The sequence below is a fragment of the Symphalangus syndactylus genome, chromosome 21, assembly GCF_028878055.3.
Source record: "Symphalangus syndactylus isolate Jambi chromosome 21, NHGRI_mSymSyn1-v2.1_pri, whole genome shotgun sequence".
NCBI classification, from domain to species: domain Eukaryota; kingdom Metazoa; phylum Chordata; class Mammalia; order Primates; family Hylobatidae; genus Symphalangus; species Symphalangus syndactylus.
Genome location: NC_072443.2, coordinates 79,478,425 through 79,499,022, shown reverse-complemented (window position 1 = coordinate 79,499,022; position 20,598 = coordinate 79,478,425). Strand labels below are relative to the sequence as shown.

General features: G+C 45.1%; 1 long non-coding RNA gene across 1 annotated transcript in view; it reads right to left on the bottom strand.

The window, feature by feature from the left end:
• LOC134735499 (uncharacterized) overlaps window positions 1-19,590 on the bottom strand; it is a 30,093-nt gene extending 10,503 nt beyond the window's left edge. The window contains exons 1-2 of the long non-coding RNA XR_010118682.1: window positions 19,488-19,590; window positions 6,837-6,954 (exon numbers count right to left, since the gene is read on the bottom strand). This is a non-coding gene — a long non-coding RNA (uncharacterized lncRNA). The remainder of the gene's footprint in view (window positions 1-6,836; window positions 6,955-19,487) is intronic.
• Window positions 19,591-20,598: the final 1,008 nt, after the last annotated feature.

The following is a 20,598-nucleotide window of genomic DNA, read 5'->3' as shown; positions in this document are numbered from 1 at the left end:
GGGAGAAATGGCAGCCCCAACCACTGCATCACAAAACAGTGGTTGGTGGGCCTGGGGTGAGGGACAACAGCTTAGAAATTAGTACTTGCAATCATATCTATATCAAAGATGTGTCTTAATAACAATTAGGCTGGTTCATGGAGGCTCTGGTGGGTTTGGAGTGGCCCACGTTCATGGGACGTTCCAAGCATGGTCCAAATAACCTCCCAAATGATGACAGGAGCCACCCCCCACAGAGAGAGGCTTGGTTTCCAGGTTGGGCTGCCCCAGTTAGACTGAGCTGGATCCAAATTGCAGGGTAGCCCTGGCTGGATCCAAATTGCATTGAGGAAGGGAAGAAAGCGGCATTGAACCCTGCCTGCTTGTATTCACAATAGCTATTGTCTCACCCACAACGGTGTAATCAGAGTGAACACACTGACCAGTGTTTGCTTTCCCCCTCCCCAGCCTTCTCCCAACATTTTCTCCCAGCTCAGTGAAGAGGTTTGGCATTCAAATGAGGGGAAGTTTGTGTAGTACCGCAAGAGTGATGGGCGATCCCCGGGGAGTAGAGGAAACAGAACCTTCTCTTCATAGCTCCAAATGCTTCTACACGATGGATGCCCTGCAGAAGGATGAGTTGCCATGCAGCTTTGGAAGATGATACTGTCAGAAAGAGGCAGAATCTTGCCCTTTCCCAAAGCAGTGCCCATCAAAAATGCCCCATGAATATCTTGGAGGCAAGTGGTATTCCTTAAAGACAGCAGCTGCCAAACAGCAGGAAAAAGGTCAAGGTAGAAAGGTAGGATTTGGGGGAAGAAAGCAAAATAGAGCCACTGCAGTTTTAAAAATCAGCTTAATTTTCAATGATATTCACCAGGAAGCTTAATAGACTTAATAGACTCTATAAAGCAGGGCAAAGGGGTTCCATTTATTACACATCATGCTTTCAATTCAGGTCTGTTCTTTCTCAACAACAAAGAATTGATGGGGCACCCACTCCACTAGAGATTAAAACCCCAGGGTACAGCTGAAGACCAGACCTGGCAAAGAAAGGACTGCTCTAAATCAGGACCCAGCAGCCATTCTGCCCACAACTTTTCTGAGTTGAACTGGCCTTGCAGAGGAGGGCAGTGAGTTACCAAATAGCAGCTTGCCAGCCGAACAAGCCCACCTTACCCATTCTGGCCTGGAAATGGAAAGAAGTTAGAGACTAGGTCTTTCTGATTTTGGTGGGGCACCAATGGCTATGTATTGGGCATCCCTAGCTGGCCAGCTGGTAACTGGTTCTTAGATCTGGTTTGAGCTCTGCCCTATACGGTCGGGTGTACATGTGAAAAGGCTGGTTCCTGGCTTAATATCAGACACAGGTACCTGCAGTCCCTTCAAGGATGATGCAGTGAGAACCTGTCATTTTGACTTCTCAACATTCTTTATACCACCTTCCGGTAAGAGCACCACGAATTCCTGTGGGGAGCCATCTCTTCCTCACTTTCAGCCCTGTAACTAAGTTTGGTGCATTGAAATGGATTTTAGGATTTTTATTGAAACCATCAGGAAGAAAAGAAATCTTTTTTGGTGGCAATGGAAATAGTTTATGCATCACTCAACTATGGCCACAACAATGCTATATAAAGAGCCCTCATATAGCTCAGCCCCACATATCAGAAAGTGTTTATTATCATGCTAACAATTGCTCAGATTAGCTGGCATGCCTCTGCTTCCAGCTGCAAGCCTGTGTTCAACTGAAGCAGCTTCTCTCTAAATGTCTTTTTTTTTTTTTTTTAAGAGGCTACCTGCAGCCTATCCTCATGGTAATTCTAGAAGCACAGGAGAAAGCGTATGGAAACAGGCAGTTCCTCTTGACACCTAGGCTCAGAACTGGCACGCTGTCATTTACAACCGCATTTCTTCGGCCAAAATAGAGCACATGGCTACATCCAACACCAGTGAGACGGCAAATGCACTCTACTGGTGGAAGAGACTACAAAGTCACTGGCAAACGGCAGACATGCAGGATGGGTGAGGAGTTGGGAAAAATCATGCATTCACCCCCACAGCGTAAGCTGCCTTTGCTGGTAGCCATTTTGCTGTGGGATGGGAAAAGTCTCCCTGAATGAAGCCAACAGGAAGGAAAGCGGAGGCAAGAGATGGACACTGAGACTTGATAATATCGTTGGAGTCCTTGAATCCTGCTATGTTCTGACTTTTCAATTAAATAATTAAGTCTGTTTCAACTGGTGTCTGTGATTTGCTACAAAAAGACACCTGACCCAACTGTAGCAGTCAGGAAACAAGTAAGGCCTAGAGTGTCACGTCTGAGAGCCATGGCAGGATTCGAAGGGAAAGCAAGATAGAGAAGTGGGTCCTGCAGGAAGAGCCTAGAAAGGTGGCCAGAGGCAAATGGACATGGGTTATGGAATGTAGCTGTGCAGGGTGCCCTTGGAAAGCCAGCCAACATGAAGGAAATATGGAAAAGACACTACATCATTTGAATACTCCGGATCAAAGGAATATAGGGGCTCTTGTTTCTCCAGCATCTAATAGATACGAACAACACCAGTGTAGTCCACACCGATGTAGCCCGTATTGCATAACCCCAAAGTCAGAGCATAAGTTCTGGAAAAGTGTCAAAGGACTTGTAGGAACATAAGTACTAGAACAAGTCCTTGATCTTGGGATTATTAAAAAAGAACCACAGTCTTGGCCCAGTGGCTCACACCTGTAATCCCAGCACTTTGAGAGGCCGAGTTGGGTGGATCACTAGAGGTCAGGAATTTGAGACCATCCTGGCCAATGTGGAGAAACACTGTCTCTACTAAGAATAAAAATACAAAAAAAATTAGCCGGGCAAGGTGGCATATGCCTGTAGTCCCAGCTACGCAGTAGGCTGAGGCAAGAGAACTGCTTGAACCTCGGTGGTGGAGGTTACGTGAGCCAACTCTGCGCCACTGCACTCCAGCCTGGGTGACAGAGCAAGACTCTGTCTCAAAAAGAAAAGAAACAGAGTTGGGTGTGGTTGGCTTATTCCTATAAAACCAGCATTTTGGGAGGTCGAGGCAGGAGGATCACTTGAGCTCAGGAGTTCCAGACCAGCCTGGGAACATAGAAAGACCTCGTCTCTACAAAATTACATATTAAAAAAATTAAGCTTGGCATGGTTGTGTGCACCTGTAGTCCTAGCTACTCAGGTGCCTGAGTTGCGAGAATCGCTTGAGCCTATGAGTTGGAGTCTGCAGTGAGATATGATAGTACCACTGCACTCTAGAATGAGAACTTGTCTCTAAATAAATAAATAAAAATAAAGAACCAAAGATTTCAGGGGAGCTGAGGAGACTTTTGGTTTAAGAGGAAGAATCTCTAGGACTCAAACATTTGAGTAGCCTTAGAAACAACATTCACTACAGCCATTACCACGTATTAAGAACAAGCCATGTGCCAAGCACCAGCCTAAAGATTTGTCATATATGAAAGCATCCAATCCTGCCAATAAACCATAGAAGTAGGTATTTTATGTCCATTTTACAAATGAGAAAAATGAAGTCCGGGAGGTTTCAGACATGTAAGGGCCCTGAGCTGAACCTCTGTCCTGCCCCAAAGCCCTTGCAGTTAACACCAGGCTAGGAGCCTCCCTAATGGATGATTCTTTGTTCTGTCTGACCCTAGAGCTTGGCAGGGACCTTTTAATTAGTACTTCCTTCCTTTGCCCTTTTAATAGCCTTCTGTTCTTTGAAATTTGGGCCCAGCATCAGACTGGAGAGAAAAATATCCTCTCTGTCAAAAACTTTTCTACAGTCTCATTGTAGAGAGCAGCTGTGGCTTCCCCTGCCTGGCACCCAGTCTCCCTTCTTCTGGTAAGAGCAGCCAGGTTTCCTTTGAAAAATCACTTCCCCCAACCTTCAGTCTAGGTGATGGATGTGGGGCTGACCCTGCAGAGCTGATTCTATACTCCTGCTTCTCACCCCAGGGGTAGGCATCTGGGCGAGAGTTGCTGATTAGTGCAGTCCATGACCTCAGACAGGCACAGTGTGGTGGGGTGGGGCCGTGTGTCCTCAGGGGCTCACCTTATTTCTGTGCCTCAGTCTCTTCACGTGGGCATATGGCGTGCCAGTCCAATGGGAATCTTTGCTAGGATTTTGTTGGGACTACTGAGAAAGTGGTTCTCTCTCTTCCTCTCTCTGGTGGGGGTGGTGTGCTGTGGGGTATGGGGTTGGACCTCTTAGTAGAAGGAACATCTGATGAGTCCAGAGACAGATTTTTCTCAGCATTGTATGAAGGCCTGGGCCTGGCTGTGCCTAAGGTCACCACTTCCCTGGGCTTTTCAGTAGCATGCACCAGTCCTTCCCTTTTGTAGGAAGATCAGGGTTTTTTTGTTTTGTTTTGTTTTTGTTTTTGTTTTTGAGACGGAGTCTCGCACTGTCGGCTGGGCTGGAGTGCAGTGGCGTGAACTCGGCTCACTGCAACCTCTGCCTCCCAGGTTCAAGCCATTCTCCTTGCCTCAGCCTCCCAGTAGCTGGGATTACAGGTGCCTGCCACCACTCCTGGCTTTTTTTTTTTTTTTTTTTGTATTTTTAGTAGAGACAGGATTTCACTATGCCGGCCAGGCTGGTCTCGAATTCCTGACCTCGTGATCTGCCTGCCTTGGCCTCCCAAAGTGCTGGGATTATAGGTGTGAGCCACCGTGCTCGGCCGAAGATCAGTTTTAAATGGGGTCAGGACAGGGGCGGGGCAGCAGAGTAAAACAAGTGAGAATTGTTTGAATATCTTCAGACTTCAGCATCTTCGGGCTTTTCTCTCCTCTTCTAACTCATGAGACACATAAGTAGTAAACTAGGACATGGGAAGAGAAAAGGACAAACCTTTAAGGTGTAATTTTCTTCCTCCTTCTCTCCCTTTCGTGCGTCATGCAAAAGAACACTGCCACTGTGGTACTATACACTCCTGGGCACGAAGCTCAGCTCAGCCACTCCCCAGTTACAAAAACATGGACAAATGGACAATTTTTGTAAACCCCTGGGTCCCTGGGAAATAATAATATTAGCTTCGGTCTTATAAAATGGACATTTTTATAGATCAAAAAAGTTGTTGAATATTGGCAATTTCACATCACCCTAACAGGGCCCACCTTATATAATTTTGTCAACATTAAATGAGATGATATACAGGCAGTTCTGATCATAATGCCCGGCCACGAGGTAATGACCAGTAAATATTAATTGCTAGTGCTACTACTAGGATGGCAATGACCATGACGGCTAAGAAGCCGAAGAACAAACCAAAGGGAACAGAAAGAGCAGCCAGAGGCTTTCAGTGGTGGATTTTGGACTTGATTGCCAAATCTGCTTGTTTCCCCTCAAATCTTGCCCTTCAGGTTTTTTTGTTGTTATTGTCTCCCCAAGACACAGAAGCCAAAAGTTCATAAAGGCAGAACAGGAAGCTCCACGCCTCAGTGGCTCTATTATTCCTCCTGCAAAGATGCTCTGGGATTCCCGGGTTGTCTAGAGTTCTGATGACTGGGGAAGAGGAATATGGGAGGGAAGGAAGAAGGGATGATGTTAGAATTGCCACGCATAGCCGGGTGCAGTGGCTCATGCCTGTAATCCCAGCACTTTGGGAGGCCGAGGTCAGCAGATCACGAGGTCAAGAGATCGAGACCATCCTGGCCAACCTGGTGAAACTCCGTCTCTACTAAAAATACAAAAATTAGCTGGGCGTGATGGCACATGCCTGTAGTCCCAGCTACTTGGGAGGCTGAGGCAGGAGAACCCCTTGAACCTGCGAGTGAGCGAGATCACGCCACTGCACTCCAGCCTGGCAATAGAGTGAGACTCCGTCTCAAAAAAAAAAAAAAAAAAAAAAAAAAAGCCATGCATATTTTTAAACATCTTGATGTCAGTAAAACAGTTTCCAATTCAGGGACAACTGGGGCACTTGTTTTATCATGGGTTTCTCACCCACCAGCCAGTTATTTTGCTTAAAACAGAAGAGCATATGTTTTCTGAAAGGCAGCAATCTGATGAGTAGTTTATTCTTCTCATTTCCCAAATCTTCAAGGTGTTATTCCAGAGTTATTCCAGCTATTCCTCTCTGCTTGAGGCCTTTGGAAATGTTCTTCCTTGAACCCAAACATTCTCCCCTCTTTTCTTCACCTGGTTCACCCCTGCAGAGTGCTAAGCTCCAATATGACTTTATGATAACTTTTCAGACACTCCACATCCATCAACCCTTCTATTACATGCACTCATATCACTTGGCAATTTTTCTTCACAGCATGTATCACATTTGCAGTCTTATTGTTCTGTGTGAACTATTTGTGGGACATCCATTGCTCCCCACTGGACTCCAAGCTCCAGGATGGCAGGTACTGACTGGATCTACTTTATTTTCCACGGTCCCCGGGACCTAGCCTGATGAATACCACATGGCTAATACTCAAAAAGTGTATTATAGTTATGAATCCATCGTTCAGTCATTCATAATAATTAAGTGAAAGCATTCGTCACTGATAGAGGCTTGGACCAAATCTTCCCCACTGGGGATGAGTATTTGAATTGGGGTACAGAAGGGATGGCATCAAGGATGTCACCTGGTTCACCCTATAAGGGGGAACAAAACAAAGGAAAAATCCTTTGACTCTGAACATAGTCCAACTCATTGTGAAGCCTGGAAAAGGTGACTGAAAGATACACCGGCATTTTATTAAAAATCCCGCACACGCAAATATCGACTACTGAACTTCAGACACGACCAGCAGCTTAGAATGAATGAAACATGTTGGTGATTAGTTTGAAGTGAACAACAGTAATACAGAATGGAAGGAATTCCAATTAGAATTAAATGGGAGAAGGGGCACTTACCCAGTCACCGTGAGATGGCACTCCTGATCATAGATCCTTAGCTGGTGGCAGTGCTGGCCTTTACAGCCAGGTTTTCCAGAGTCATTGTGGTTTGTGAAAAGGAACAATCACAGCAGATCTAGGGAGAGAACACTTTGTTTGGGTTACACTTGTCAATCAAGTGGTAATTTATCTGTTGTACATTACTATCTCCCCTGCTAGAGAGGAAACTTAACATAAGAAACTGGGCATTATTTTACCTCTCAATTGTATCCAGAATAAATGACTTTGCATAAACAAATGAATGATTATTATTATTGGTATATAGTCTCTGTCACAAAAACAAACTATAATCATAATTCACAGATGAAGATAATTCTCACTCCATAAAATATGCATTAACAAGAAATATTTCTTGAATACCTACAGTGTACCAGGCAGTATATTACACACTGAGAGGCACACAGGGACTATGTCCTCAAAGAGTTGAACTGCCTGGTTAGGAAGAGTCTAGTGAAAGCCCCTCTGGATCCATGTAACAGAAAGTCACTCAATTTAACTCAAGTAAGGAAAACAAACAAAGAAAAAGGATGTGGAATCCAAGAAATAGAAAACTTAGGCACTAGAACTAGAAAACCAGAAGTAGAGGCCACTTCACTGTTTCACTCAGGCTTGTCTGTCCACTTTCTTACCTTGCACTTGACCCAAGATGGCAGCCAGTCCTAATACTACACCATGACATCAAAGATCAAGTGCTCACCATAACTGATTTACCATGGCTGGGGAAGGTATAGGGTTGGATCATGTGATTTGCTGCCTGCTTACCCGGGCTAAATGCAGGTTGCCCCTAGAAGACATGGCAAATGATGGCTGGCATTTCAAATACAGGCAAAAAACATACATGAAAAAACAGCAGAGCAAGGGACAAACTGCAGAGGGCATAGAAGTCCCTAGAAAGGAAGAAATAATGATAGGTTTGGTCAGTAAGAAAGATGGCAAAAGAAAATACAATGGGGTGAAGGAGTTGGTCCCAAAGTCCAAACTTCAATAATAAGGAAGAGTTCGAAACCTTCTCTCCCATGAGTCCTGGCTGTGATTGTTCTAATTGCTAGAATGTCCCAGGTGGTTTTGTTAGCAAACCCAAATCCTCCAGTTGCTTGGAGGTGATATTTCAGAAAGGTCTTTTAAAATTATCTCAAAAGTACCATTGACTCCCATGACCTGTGACTCTGGACAAGAAATGTCTTGCCTTCTGTGGTATTTGCACATTTATTACTAAAACCTACTGGGAGTCTCTAGCCTGCTTCTCCCCATTCTACTCTGAATATTTCCTCTTGTTTGTTGTAAAATACAACTAAACGTGGCAGTATAGGACGGAATCAAGAGTGCAAGCTGCAGAGTCAAGAAGCCTGTAGAGTTTGACCTTCGTGTAGTCACTTCCTGCTTAGAGACATTGGCCATGTTTCCTAGCCTCTCTGAGCCTCAGTTTTCTCATGTGAGGATAATAAGAGTGCCAACCTCAAATAGTGCTCTGTGAGGATAAAGTGGAAAATGTATCGAAAGCACACAGCATAATCCTTTGCAGAATAAGGACAGTCAACATTAGCAGTCAGCTTTTGCTATTAAGAAATCTGAAGCAGAAAGTCCCTAAATAGTTGAGATGGATTTACAAAGGAGAATGTGGCTAAGAAAGACTGGCTAGGAGGAGTGGAATGGGGTAAGGAGAAAGGACGCACATGGAAAATAATGTTTCATTACAATCTGAAGGTGAATACAGAGCAGGGTCTGACCTCCTCCTCCTGTTGCTGCTTATTTAAATAGAGAGGACTCAGGCTGCTACATTTCTAAATGTTCCATTTCCCCTCTGGAACCCATTTTTTGATGTGTTAAATAGATACTAAGATCTTTCCAGCACACAAATTCTATGAATATGGTTTTAGAGGGATTTTCCCCTAATTTTCTCCAATGATCAATGAATTATAAAATAGAAATGAAAATAAAGTATCCCCAACCACATATTAAGTTATTATCAATTATTTATCATACAAAGACAATGGGCTTAAGTCAACTCCTTACTCCCAAGGGAAGAATGAGATGCAATCAGCCATTGGGTTTTGCAGTTTGGTCTTTGGTGTTCTTCAAGATCAGGGGTACAGGAAAAACTACCATAGATTGTAAGAAACCAAGGGGGAAAAAATGGGCACGCAGTAATGCTACTCACTTGCTATGTGGACATGTATATAGATGTAGGAAAATGCAAAGTAAAAGTTCTATAAAGATACACCCCAAACTTGTAGCCTTCAGTAAAGAAGATCATGACTAGAAAGAGTGCTCCAAGGGCACTTTAGCTTCATCTGTGATACATTCAGTTTTAAAAAACAGAATGTATTTATCTCTTGCTTAGGTAATTAAAATTTAATTGTTAAATGGGGAACCTTGTTTAGGGAATGGTTGTCCAGGGAACTGCAAGAAAAAGAAGCTCAGCTGGTTGATTTCCCTGAGGACAGGTCAGTGTTCCGACCCCCGCTATATTGCCCCAGAACTTAAGAGGTGAGTTTTCCAACTGAATTATTAATTGAACTGAAAAAAGTGACTTTCTGGAGACTGAGGGCTAATTTTGACGTTGATGTCAACACGTAGATGCCTTTAAAAAAAAAAAAAAAGCGTCTGGTTGTGTTTTCCTAACTATTGTTAAAGCAAAATTAGATGGGAAGACAAATGTAAATAAATTGCTATTTGGGGGGACTCTTGAGAAAATAAAAATATGAAATAAATGGAGCATCAAGAAAATTCATTCAGCTGTGGATGTAACTGCATCCTTAACTCTTTGTGAGTTGCACACACAGGCGCACACACACACACACACACACCCCTCCTTCCTAATCCCTTTCCTACAATTCTCAGGAGTTTAGAAGTGAAAAATCATATAATCAACACTTTTTTAAATGATTAATGGAACAGACACGTAATGGAGAATTTATAGCCATAGATCTTCCTCAATCTTCAAGCTAACTTGGGTCTCAACTACTTCCTCTATAATCTTGATCAAATCCACTGTAAAACCACAAATACTTCCATAGTATCCACGTGCAAAGCATTCTGTACTTTTCTTTCCCCTGTGCCTGTTAGAACTGGTGTCAAATTCTCCCTCCTGCTCTGCCCATCACCTCTGTAAGAAAAAAAATTCCTCTTCGTGCCTTTCTCTATGGCATTCTGAATATCTAGTACTTCATAGGAGATACTAAAAATAATAAGACAATTTAAAGCTCCTTTTCTTTTTCTTTACCAGTAACTGTGGGGGCCGGGGGAAGCAAACTAAAGTATAAGAATTAGGTTAAGAGTTTGCTCTCTGGCTGTACTGGGCCTGTGGAAATTAAGGATGCCTTTAAAATCCAGGGTTCAAAAGGTCACTTCAGGACCATGAGAAGTATTGTGGGGAGAAGCCATCCACCAGCTAGAGGCACAAGAAAGAGAATCTTTGAAAATCTAGATTATGATATTGGAGATTAGGTAGTAGCTTGACACACAGAAATAATCATTCCACAAATGTTGAGGAACCTCAGACTGTGCAGACACAATTCTTTTTTTTTTTTTTTTTTTTTTTCTGAGACAGTGTCTCACTCCATTGTCCAGGCTGGAGTGCAGTGGTGCGATCGGCTCACTGCAACCTCCGCCTCCCAGGTTCAAGTGATTGTCCTGCCTCAGCCTCGAGAGTAGTTGGGATTACAGGCCCCCACCACCACGCCGGTCTAATTTTTATATTTTTAGTAGAGATGGGGTTTCGCCACATTGGCCAGGCTGGTCTCAAACTCTTGGCCTCAAGCGATCTGCCTTCCTCAGCCTGCCAAAGTGCTGGGATTACAGGTGTGAGTCACCATTCCAGGCCCAAACACCATCTTAAGATCTTGTTTAATCTTCAAGACAATGCAATCATTGTCCCCATTTGCCAGATGAGAAAACTTAAGCTTAAGGGGGTGAGGTCGCATAAGGATCTGAGAATTTAACTCAAGCAGACTAATGCTAGTGCTCTCATGCATCACTACCCAGCAAGAAGGGAGGTAGGGAGGGAAGGAGGCAAGAAGAAAAAGAGAGAAGGAAAGAAAAAGAACAGGTGGATGTTTAGTTCAAAGACAGTGAAACTGAGAAATTCAGTTTTAAGAACAGCAAATACCTTGAATGCAAGTGATGTGTGGAAGGGGAGGTAAATCTTAGTCATGAGGTTCACAGAGCAACCAGGAATAGAAATACAGCAAAACCAGAATGCATCCATATGCCAAAGGAAAGTATGTCAATCAGGGACCCAATAGAAACAGCTGTCACACTTGAATTAGGAGAAATGGAGGAAGATTTATTTAGAAAGAGGACATTTAGAGAGGTGCATGTGTAGGAGAACACGAAGGCAAGCGAAGTAACCTTGCAAGGGCTCACCATCTTCAGGTCTAAGGGACGAGGGAAGAAAGCTGTTAGCAGAACCTTAGGGAGTTGTGGAGCTTGAGAGCAACAGAGACCTCGTCTGGGGACACACAGGCTGGCTGAGACCTTGGAAGGAAGGGCACCCATCCTGTCCTCTCCCGCCTTGCAATCTCCTGCGGGGGTTCTGCATTAGCTGAACCCAGCTAAGTGCCAAAGAGCAAGGGTTCCCTAGACTAGATGGTCAGCCTCTAGGGGCAGAGGAGGGGATCTGGAGGGGAATCCCAAGATACCCAGCCCAGAAGATGAGAGCAGAGCAGGTACCTGGAGACAGGTGTGAAGTGGACTGAGTAGATAAAGACTGAAGGAGGGGAAGTAGAGAGCTGAGATTGCACTTTGGCTCTGATATTAACAAGTGATAATGTAATGTGAAAACACATTCAGCCACTGGGTGGGAATTGCTGTTTTAATAGTAGGTTAGCTATCATCTGGGTGAAGCTTCTTTGAGTCGTGCAGATGTTCACCTAGTTGACACCATGTAACACACTGCCTTATGGGAGTGTATTAACAGTTACCTGGGTTGCTAATACTGGAAAATGACTATTTGGGAAAAGGATGCCCAACCATTTGGGGAGCTGGGAGGATATACAGAGGTGAGAGGAGTGATGGATAAGGCATCAGATCCAATGGTCCCTTTACTCGTCACTCAAAGGCAGGGCGTGGTGGTACATGCCTACAGTCCCAGCTACTTGGGAGGATGAGGTGGGAGGACCATCTGAGCTCCAGGAAGTTGAGGCTACAGTGAGCTGAGATCTCACCATTGCACTCCAGCCTAGGCAACAGAGTGAGACCCCATCTCAAAAACAAACAAACAAACAAACAAAACAAAACAAAACAGAGAGAGAGAGAGAGAATAAATTTTCTAAGCAGTTGTTTGATTTGTGAAATTGCAAAAAAAAAACAAATTTGAAGAGAGGGGCACAGAAAAGGAGGAAGTGTTCTTTAGTCAGCGACTAGATGAAAGGAATTTGTTTTGAACACACATGTTATTAACTTGAACACATTTGCTCTCTGTCCCCGTCGAATACAGGTTGAAGAAATATTTAGAGAATTCTGGCTTGAAAGGGTAAAAAATTAACAACCTGCCCCAGTCAGTCCTCCATGGGTATTGAACTCTGGAAGATTTTGTTGGAGAAGTCTGAGAGTCCAGTTCTACAATTTTGCACAATTTGTTAAATGTAAAACATTGCTTTGGCTTTGCTTATTGATTTTCCTTTCTCTCCCATTTCTGACCAACTCACATTTACTGGGTGCCTGCTATATGCTAGGCTCCAAATGTTGAAAATAGCTTATTTTGTTTCATACCCAAGGGGCTGTCAAAGACACACAGACTGTGATTGCAGACACATTTTAGACTTGCACTGTCCAATACAGTAGCCACTGGCCACATACGGTTATTGAAATTCAAATTTTTTGTAATTAAGTAAAATTTAAAATTCCATCTCTCAGTTGCACTAGCTATGTATCAAGCACTCAATAGCCACATGTGGTTATGACTATGCTGCTAGACAGCACAGATATACAGCATCTCTATCACTGCAGAAAGCACCATTGGATAGCACAGTTTTAGACCTTTCAGAGTTGTCTCTACCTCCTGTGAAGTCATTTTAAGCAGAAAAGCTGCCATTCATTGAATACTCCTCTGGGCCAAGCAAGCAAGATCCTGGGTCAGTTACATAAGATCATCTCACCACAGCTCACTGCCTCACGTCTCGACCCATTTTTTTTTTTTTTTTGTAGAGCTGTGGTCTCACTTTGTTGCCCAGGCTAGTCTCGAACTCCTGGCTTTGAGCAACCCTTCTGCCTTAGCCTCCCAAAGTGCTGGGATTACAAGAGTGAGCCACTGGGCCCAGCCTCACCCCATTTTAGAGATGAGGAAACCTGAGAATAGAGAGGCCAAGTAGCATTCTTACCATCACACAGCAAGTGAGGGGCAAAGCCCAGGGGGTTTGACTTTAACGGCTTTGCTAATTCTGATGGCCCCACCTTCCAAGGGCATTGCCCCCACGCGTGAGTGAAAGCACCGCTGTGGACAAGAAAGAGCTGCTGGGGATCCTGGCCCTTTTGACAGGAAAAGTGGCCATGGGGTCAGACAGGCTAGAGGACCAAGGCTGGTTCTGCCAATGACCATGTCAGTGACATCGCCCAAGTCTCTTAGATCTCTGAATACATGTAAAGTCGTGGAACTCAACTTGTAGAGCTATGAGGATTAAACGAGAATATACACATAAGCACTTGGCACAGTATCTGGCACACAGTAGCCATTTAGTACATTGCACACATGAGTATTACTTCCGGAGTGAATCCTTTTCTTCTGCTTAAGCAACAAACAGCAAGAGTTGCCTTGCTCCCTGCAATAGACATTTCTCAGTCTGGCATGCCACCTGCTGGCCACTCCTGGGTACATCATCCAGCCCCCTGTTCTCCCCGGAAGGGCCAGTGCCCAGAGCGTTCCCAGGAGACTGGGCTGTAAAACAGGAACATCCTATCTGAGTATTCAGATTTTTTTTGTAAAGTCCCTTTCACATTGTGGCTCCTCTGAGAACTTAGGGTAAGCTTAGATTTTGCTAAGTTTGCTGAAATCTTCTTTGTTGCCAGGCAGATAGAGAAGATGGACTTCTTTGGGGCCCTGTGCTCAACGTTACTCTATGTTGCCAGGGTCTTCTAGCTGCAGGCTATCTACAAGCACAGGGTCTTTACTATTATGGCTGGCATTCCCTTCAATCTGATGCTGAACATAAGTCCCACCTCTCCACCCCATATCCTATCAATCTAAAAGTCCTGTTGGGTTTTTCTCTGCGAAATATATTTAAAATCTGTCTAAGCCCCTTCATATTCTCTGCCACCATCATCCCTCACCTGGAGCACTGCATTAGCCTCCTGATCTTCTTGCATCTCCTCCCTTCCCCCTGCTGTCTATTCTCCACGCAGCAGCTAGAGCTGGGGTCCTAGCTGCTGTAGCTATGGAATGCCTTGGGGAACATTCAAGACCTACCAACACCCAGGGGCCAAACCCTGACTAATTAAATCAGAATCTAGGGGTAGTGGGTAGAAGGTCTCTCAACATTCGTAGCTCATGAAAGCTCCTGGATGGTTCTTTTTATTTTTATTTTTTGAGACAGAGTCTTGCTGTGTCACCCAGGCTGGAGTGTAGTCGTGCCATCTAGGCTCACTGCAACCTCAACCTCCCAGGTTCTAGCGATTCTCCAGCCTCAGCCTCCCAAGTAGCTGGGACTATGCGTGTGCCACCACATCCAGCTAATTTTTTGTATTTTTAGTAGAGATGGGGTTTCACCACGTTGCTCAGGCTGGTCTCAAACTCCTGACCTCAAGCGATCTACCTGCTTTGGTCTCCCAAGGTTAGATGATTCTTTTGTGCATCCAGGATTGAGAATCACTGAGCTTCCAGTCCAGACCAGCAGTAGCAGCATCTCCTGGAGGGCTTGTTAAAATACAGACAGCTGAGTTCCACCCGCAGAGCCTGTGATTCATTAGGCCAGAAGTGGACCTGCAAATTTCCATGCCTCACAAATTCCCAGGTGATGCTTCTGGGCTGAGGATCACACTTTGAGAACTACTGTTGTAAAAATATAAGGTGGACCACGAAACTCCTGTTTAAATGACTTATTACACTTATATATGTACATTTTAAAAATTCACCTTCCGTCCCATGGCCTGTCAGGCAGGGTGAGACCTATCAGTCTAGAAGTCCTGTTGGGTTCCTAGCTCCTGGCCTCTCATACCCTCTGCTAACCACTCACTGGCCTCCTATCTGCCTCTTGACCACCGCAGGTGGTCACCTGAAGACCTTCGCAAGAGCCTCTCTCTCTGCTCACATGGCGCCCCCTTTAGCTCTTCTGTTGTCTGATCGTCTCTCAGTCTTCAGGGCTCATAGAAACATCACCGCCTCAGGGAGACCTTCCCTGAATGTCACATTCAACATGTGTGTCACCTTCCCCTCACCCCTTGTTCTCTATCTCAGCAAACTGTTTATTTCCTTTATAGCATCTATTACAATTTGCAATTATTTTATGTCTGTTCACTTAAAATACATTTACCTCTCTGCCAGATTGCAAGCTTTAAGAGGGCAGAAACTTTGCCTTCTTGTTCACTCCCTGGCACATAGTAGGTACCCAATAAATGGTTACTGTATGAAGGGTTGAAGAGAAGCACAAATCAGGGAGTGTAAAGGTTAGAAGTAATAGTACTAACGGAAGCGGGAGCCCTGTCCTGCTTCTGTTATGTCCCCCGAGGGCTTCCAGTGTGTTCATCTTTTAATATTATGTCTTTAATTCACACTACCCGGCAAGGTAAGGTCATATTCTCTTCAATTTACGCATGTGGAAATGGAGACCTAGGAAGGCAGGGACACTTGGCTGAGGTCACACAGCTAAAAATGGCAGAGCCGGCCATGAATCCAGGCTGCCTGTATCCACATTCATCCTAAGATATGGAAGGAAGGAAAAAAGAGGCAGCAAAAGGGGAACTGGAAAAGCTGTTCCCGCAGGGCATTTTTTATTTTGCTCTAAACTCGTAGCCAAGGTAAAAACACTAAAACAGAGCTGAAATCAAAGAACCCTTGCCCTACTTTCCAGGTCTCTGATTCTCCCAGAATCTCTTCAGAAGAGAGTGATCGGGCAATGATGGGTGTCTCAGCTTTAAGACTTTTAAAATAGCTGGCTCAGAGCCTTTGGAAGAATACCACAGGCAGGAAATGGCAAGGCAGGATCTGAACCCAGCCCAACTTCCTGCATAGCCTGCCCAAGCTTTCGCACACGGCACAGAGAGTATCTCATTCAGCGTTCTTTTGCAGTGGCCCATCTCCTTACTGTGCTGGTTAAGGTAACATTCTAGATGCTATAGCAGATAACCAGTCTCCTCCCCAAACTCAATGGCTTCATGTAATAAAAATTTCTCTTTCTCAGCTTCTGCACAGCAAAAGAAACTATCATCAGAGTCAACAGGCAACCTACACAATGGGAGAAAATTTTTGCAACCTACTCATCTGACAAAGGGCTAATATCCAGAATCTACAATGAACTCAAACAAATTTACAAGAAAAAAACAAACCACCCCATCAAAAAGTGGGCAGAGGACATGAACAGACACTTCTCAAAAGAAGACATTTATGCAGCCAAAAAACACATGAAGAAATGCTCCTCATCACTGGCCATCAGAGAAATGCAAATCAAAACCACAGTGAGATACCATCTCACACCAGTTAGAATGGCCATCATTAAAAAATCAGGAAACAACAGGTGCTGGAGAGGATGTGGAGAAATAGGAACACTTTAACACTGTTGGTGGGACTGTAAACTAGTTCAACCATTGTGGAAGTCAGTGTGGCCATTCCTCAGGGATCTAGAACTAGAAATACCATTTGACCCAGCCATCCCATTACTGGGTATATACCCAAAGGACTATAAATCATGCTGCTATAAAGACACATGCACACGTATGTTTATTGCGGCACTATTCACAATAGCAAAGAGTTGGAACCAACCCAAATGTCCAACAACGATAGACTGGATTAAGAAAATGTGGCACATATACACCATGGAATACTATGCAGCCATAAAAAATGATGAGTTCGTGTCCTTTGTAGGGACATGGAAGAAACTGGAAAACATCATTCTCAGTAAACTATCGCAAGGACAAAAAACCAAACATCGCATGTTCTCACTCATAGGTGGGAATTGAACAATGAGAACTCATGGACACAGGAAGGGGAACATCACGCTCCGGGGACTGTTGTGGGGTGGGGGGAGGGGGGAGGGACAGCATTAGGAGATACACCTAATGCTAAATGACGAGTTAATGGGTGCAGGAAATCAACATGGCACATGGATACATATGTAACAAACCTGCACATTGTGCACATGTACCCTAAAACCCTAAAGTATAATAAAAAAAAAAAAAAAAGATAACAGATTAAAAAAAAAAAAAAAAAAAAATTTCTCTTTCTCCTCCCAAAAAGTCCAAAATCAGTGCTTCTAGTTTGCAGGCAGAGTAGTCTCCTCCAAGCAGTATTTTAGAGACCCAGGCTTCTTCCATCCGGTGGCTCTTCCGTGTCTAGCAGGTGGCCTCCCCATTGAGGCTAGGGAAGGGGAAGGAGGAGCATGAGATGGGCCAGTTCTGGAAGTGGTGCATGTCATTTCCACCCACATGCACTGGCCAGAACTCAGCGACATGGTCATACTTAACTGCAAAAAAAAAAAAAAAAAAGCTTGGAAATAGAGCCTAGTGGCCAAAGCTATCTCACAGCCAACTAGTCTCATTTCCTGACAGTCTGATGAGTTTCTGCGTCCCCCCACCCCCCACCCCTGCCCCACTGCCCCCGGACATCTCCTCTCACTGATAAAAGAATTATCATAATTATAGAGAAGACTTCAAATGCAACCAGGAGAAGGGCCACCTTGATCTTAAATTCAGATCATAAAGAGGTAATGACGGGTCTCCAATGTTCCTGCAGAGGAGGCTAAAGGTTTAGAGAAGGGCAGGGGAAAGAAGAAGAGGTTAAATTTACAATTTGCTCAAGTCCAGGCCTGGCTAAGAAAGGAAGATGTTTCTGTCCACCATTTTGGTGTTGTTAACAAAGTCTACCTTGAAGTCAATTCTAGATATTTTAGAATTTCACCAATTAAGCAAACATTTATCGAGCATCCAAAGGTTCGCAGACATAGTCCTAGGGATAGTCCTTTGGGATATCAAATAAAGGGATGAATGAATATGAGGTGAGGTCAGCTCTATTCTTTATCTGGTTGAGATTTTGAAGACACTAGTAACAAAAATTTGACACAACTATAATAATATCCAGGACTGTATTCAACAATTGATATAAATTATTTCATTGAATCTTCCCAATAATTCTATGAGGTAAATACTATTATTACCCCCATTTTACAGAAGAGAAAACAAACCTAAAAAGATGAAATAGTTGTCCAAAATCTCAATTGCTCCCAAGAAGAGAAAAGAATGATTTTTAACTACATGACACTGCCTGTATTATGAAATTACAGTGCTATCTGCACATAGAGACAGGCACAATTCAATTGGCTTTGGAAAGCAGAAGGAGGTTTAGAGTTCTATACAGTTACTGGGCTGGGCGAAGTGGCTCACACCTGTAATCTCAACACTTTGAGAAGCCGAGGTGGGAGGACTGACTGAGGTCAGGTGTTCAAGACCAGCCTGGGCAACATAGTGAAACCCTATCTTTACAAAATTTTTTTTTAATTAGCCAGGCATGGTGGCACATGCATGTAGTCCTAGCTACTTGTGTGGCTGAGGAGGGAGGATCCCTTGAGCCCAGGAGTGCAAGGCTGCAACAAGCTGTGATTGTGCCACTGCAGTCCAGCCTGGGCAACAGAGCAAGACCCTGTCTCAAACAAAACAAAAAACAGTTACTGAATCCAAGAACAGGTCGTAACTGTGGTTAAGAGTCCCTTGTGTAATTTAAAAAGTGACTTTGAATCCAAGCAAGCTGTGTGATCCTGGAGGAGGAGACACTTTGTCTCCCTATTCTTCAGTTTCCTCTTCTGCAAAGTAAGGAAGCTGGCCTAGATGCACTTGAAGTTCCTTTCTTCCTCTGTAAAAGCAGCATGGCAAATGGGAAAGGCTGATATTTTCATAAGCCAGATCCAGGGAAACTCTTTCTGCCTATCTGAGTTTCCATTTTCCCATCTATGAAATTGGAAGTAGGTCGGATTTGCTAATTTTTCTCTCCCTAGTGTCTGGCACAGGGAAGATAATAGGGGCTTAATAAATCTTGGTCACCCCATTAATGTCCCCACCTGATTGGAGATGGCAGCAATCCACTGCATGCACAGAAGGCAGAATTGCATGAATACAGGGTCTGTCTCTGAGCTCTGAGCCGCTTCTGAGAGCACAGGGTGTCAGCCTCCATCCTGAGGCATCGTGGCCATTTTGGGAACAGCTGGCTCCTGGCCCAGAGAAATGGCCCGCAGTTGAGGAGGCAGAGTGTAACGTTTCACAAAGCCTCCCTTGCCACCTCTGCCCATACCCCACACCCTCTCCCTCATGCGCAGGGCAAACTCTGGCCCCAGCGAATCTGGATTTCCACCATTCACTCAGAATCCCCAACAGGCAGGTTCACGACTTTGGGGCACAGAGTTCAGAGAGAGAGAGAGAGAATATTAGATGTCCCCGCAGGCCTCCCCAGCAAGCCTTATTTCTTAGGATTACTTCAGGGATGCTCCCAGGAGCCTTGCCCGCCTGGCAGATATTGAATAAGGCAGAAGCCAGAGTGGATGAAAAGCAGCGTCTTGGAACAGTTGCCTGGTTACCGGTGACCTGGGTCACGTGGTCTCCTCCCTCCGGAGCGGCCCAGGGCGAGCCGGCAAGGAGCAGGCGTGCAGGGGAGGGGCATGAGTTCCCGGGGAAGGCGGGGAGGGGAGGAGAGGCGGTGAGAAGCAGCCCCTCTACACTGCGCTTTCCTTCCCCGACGGCCCGACTGCCCGCATGCCGGCCCAGGACAGGAGCACCAGGCCACCTGGGTGGGGAGCCTGGCTCTCTTGCTTCCCAGGTGGAGGACGTGGACAAGTTAACTCAGCCTGTGGGCACCGTCTTTCCTCACCTGTAAAATGAGTCTAATAATAGTGCACACCTCGCTCAGTTATGACAAGTCTGCAAACAAGAAAACAGAGAAAAGAGGCCCAGCACAGGGCCGGGAACGCACTAGACTGATCGTGAATACACCAGTGTTGTCCAGTGGGGCTGGGGGCTGGGGGCTGGTGGCCAGAGCAACAGGAGTCCTGAGTCACGACAGCTACCTAATGTGACAGCCCAGGGCACAATGCAAACACATGCCTTTTGTTCCACAGGCAGGAGAGAGGTACCCAAACATAAAAAAGCCCCACCCCACTTCTGTGGCCCGTCTTGTGCTGCGTATTTGCTATTTAATGCTATGCTCCCTTGGGCATGGAGCTACTGGAGAGGAGCACGGAGGCCCTCAAGGCACCCAGGAGCCTTCTCCTGCAGTGTGGCCCACCAGTGCCCATCTGTGGGGGTACCTGGTACCCCCACATCTTGCAACCTCCATGTCAGAGGCTCTAGCACAGGGGAAAGGCTTGCCCTGCCAGTTGCCCTTCAGTAACACTGAAGGCACCACAATGTCATCAACCTCCAGGGCACACATGGCTGCAGCCATGTCCTACCCAAATGCTGTGGGATGTGCATGCTCAGCCTCCCGTGCCAGTGCCCTGCAGACAGCAGACTGGCAGCTGTTGGGTAGAAGAGAGAGAAGAAGGGATGTGAGGAGGGGATAGCAGAGGGTTGGGGAAGCTGGCACTGAGAA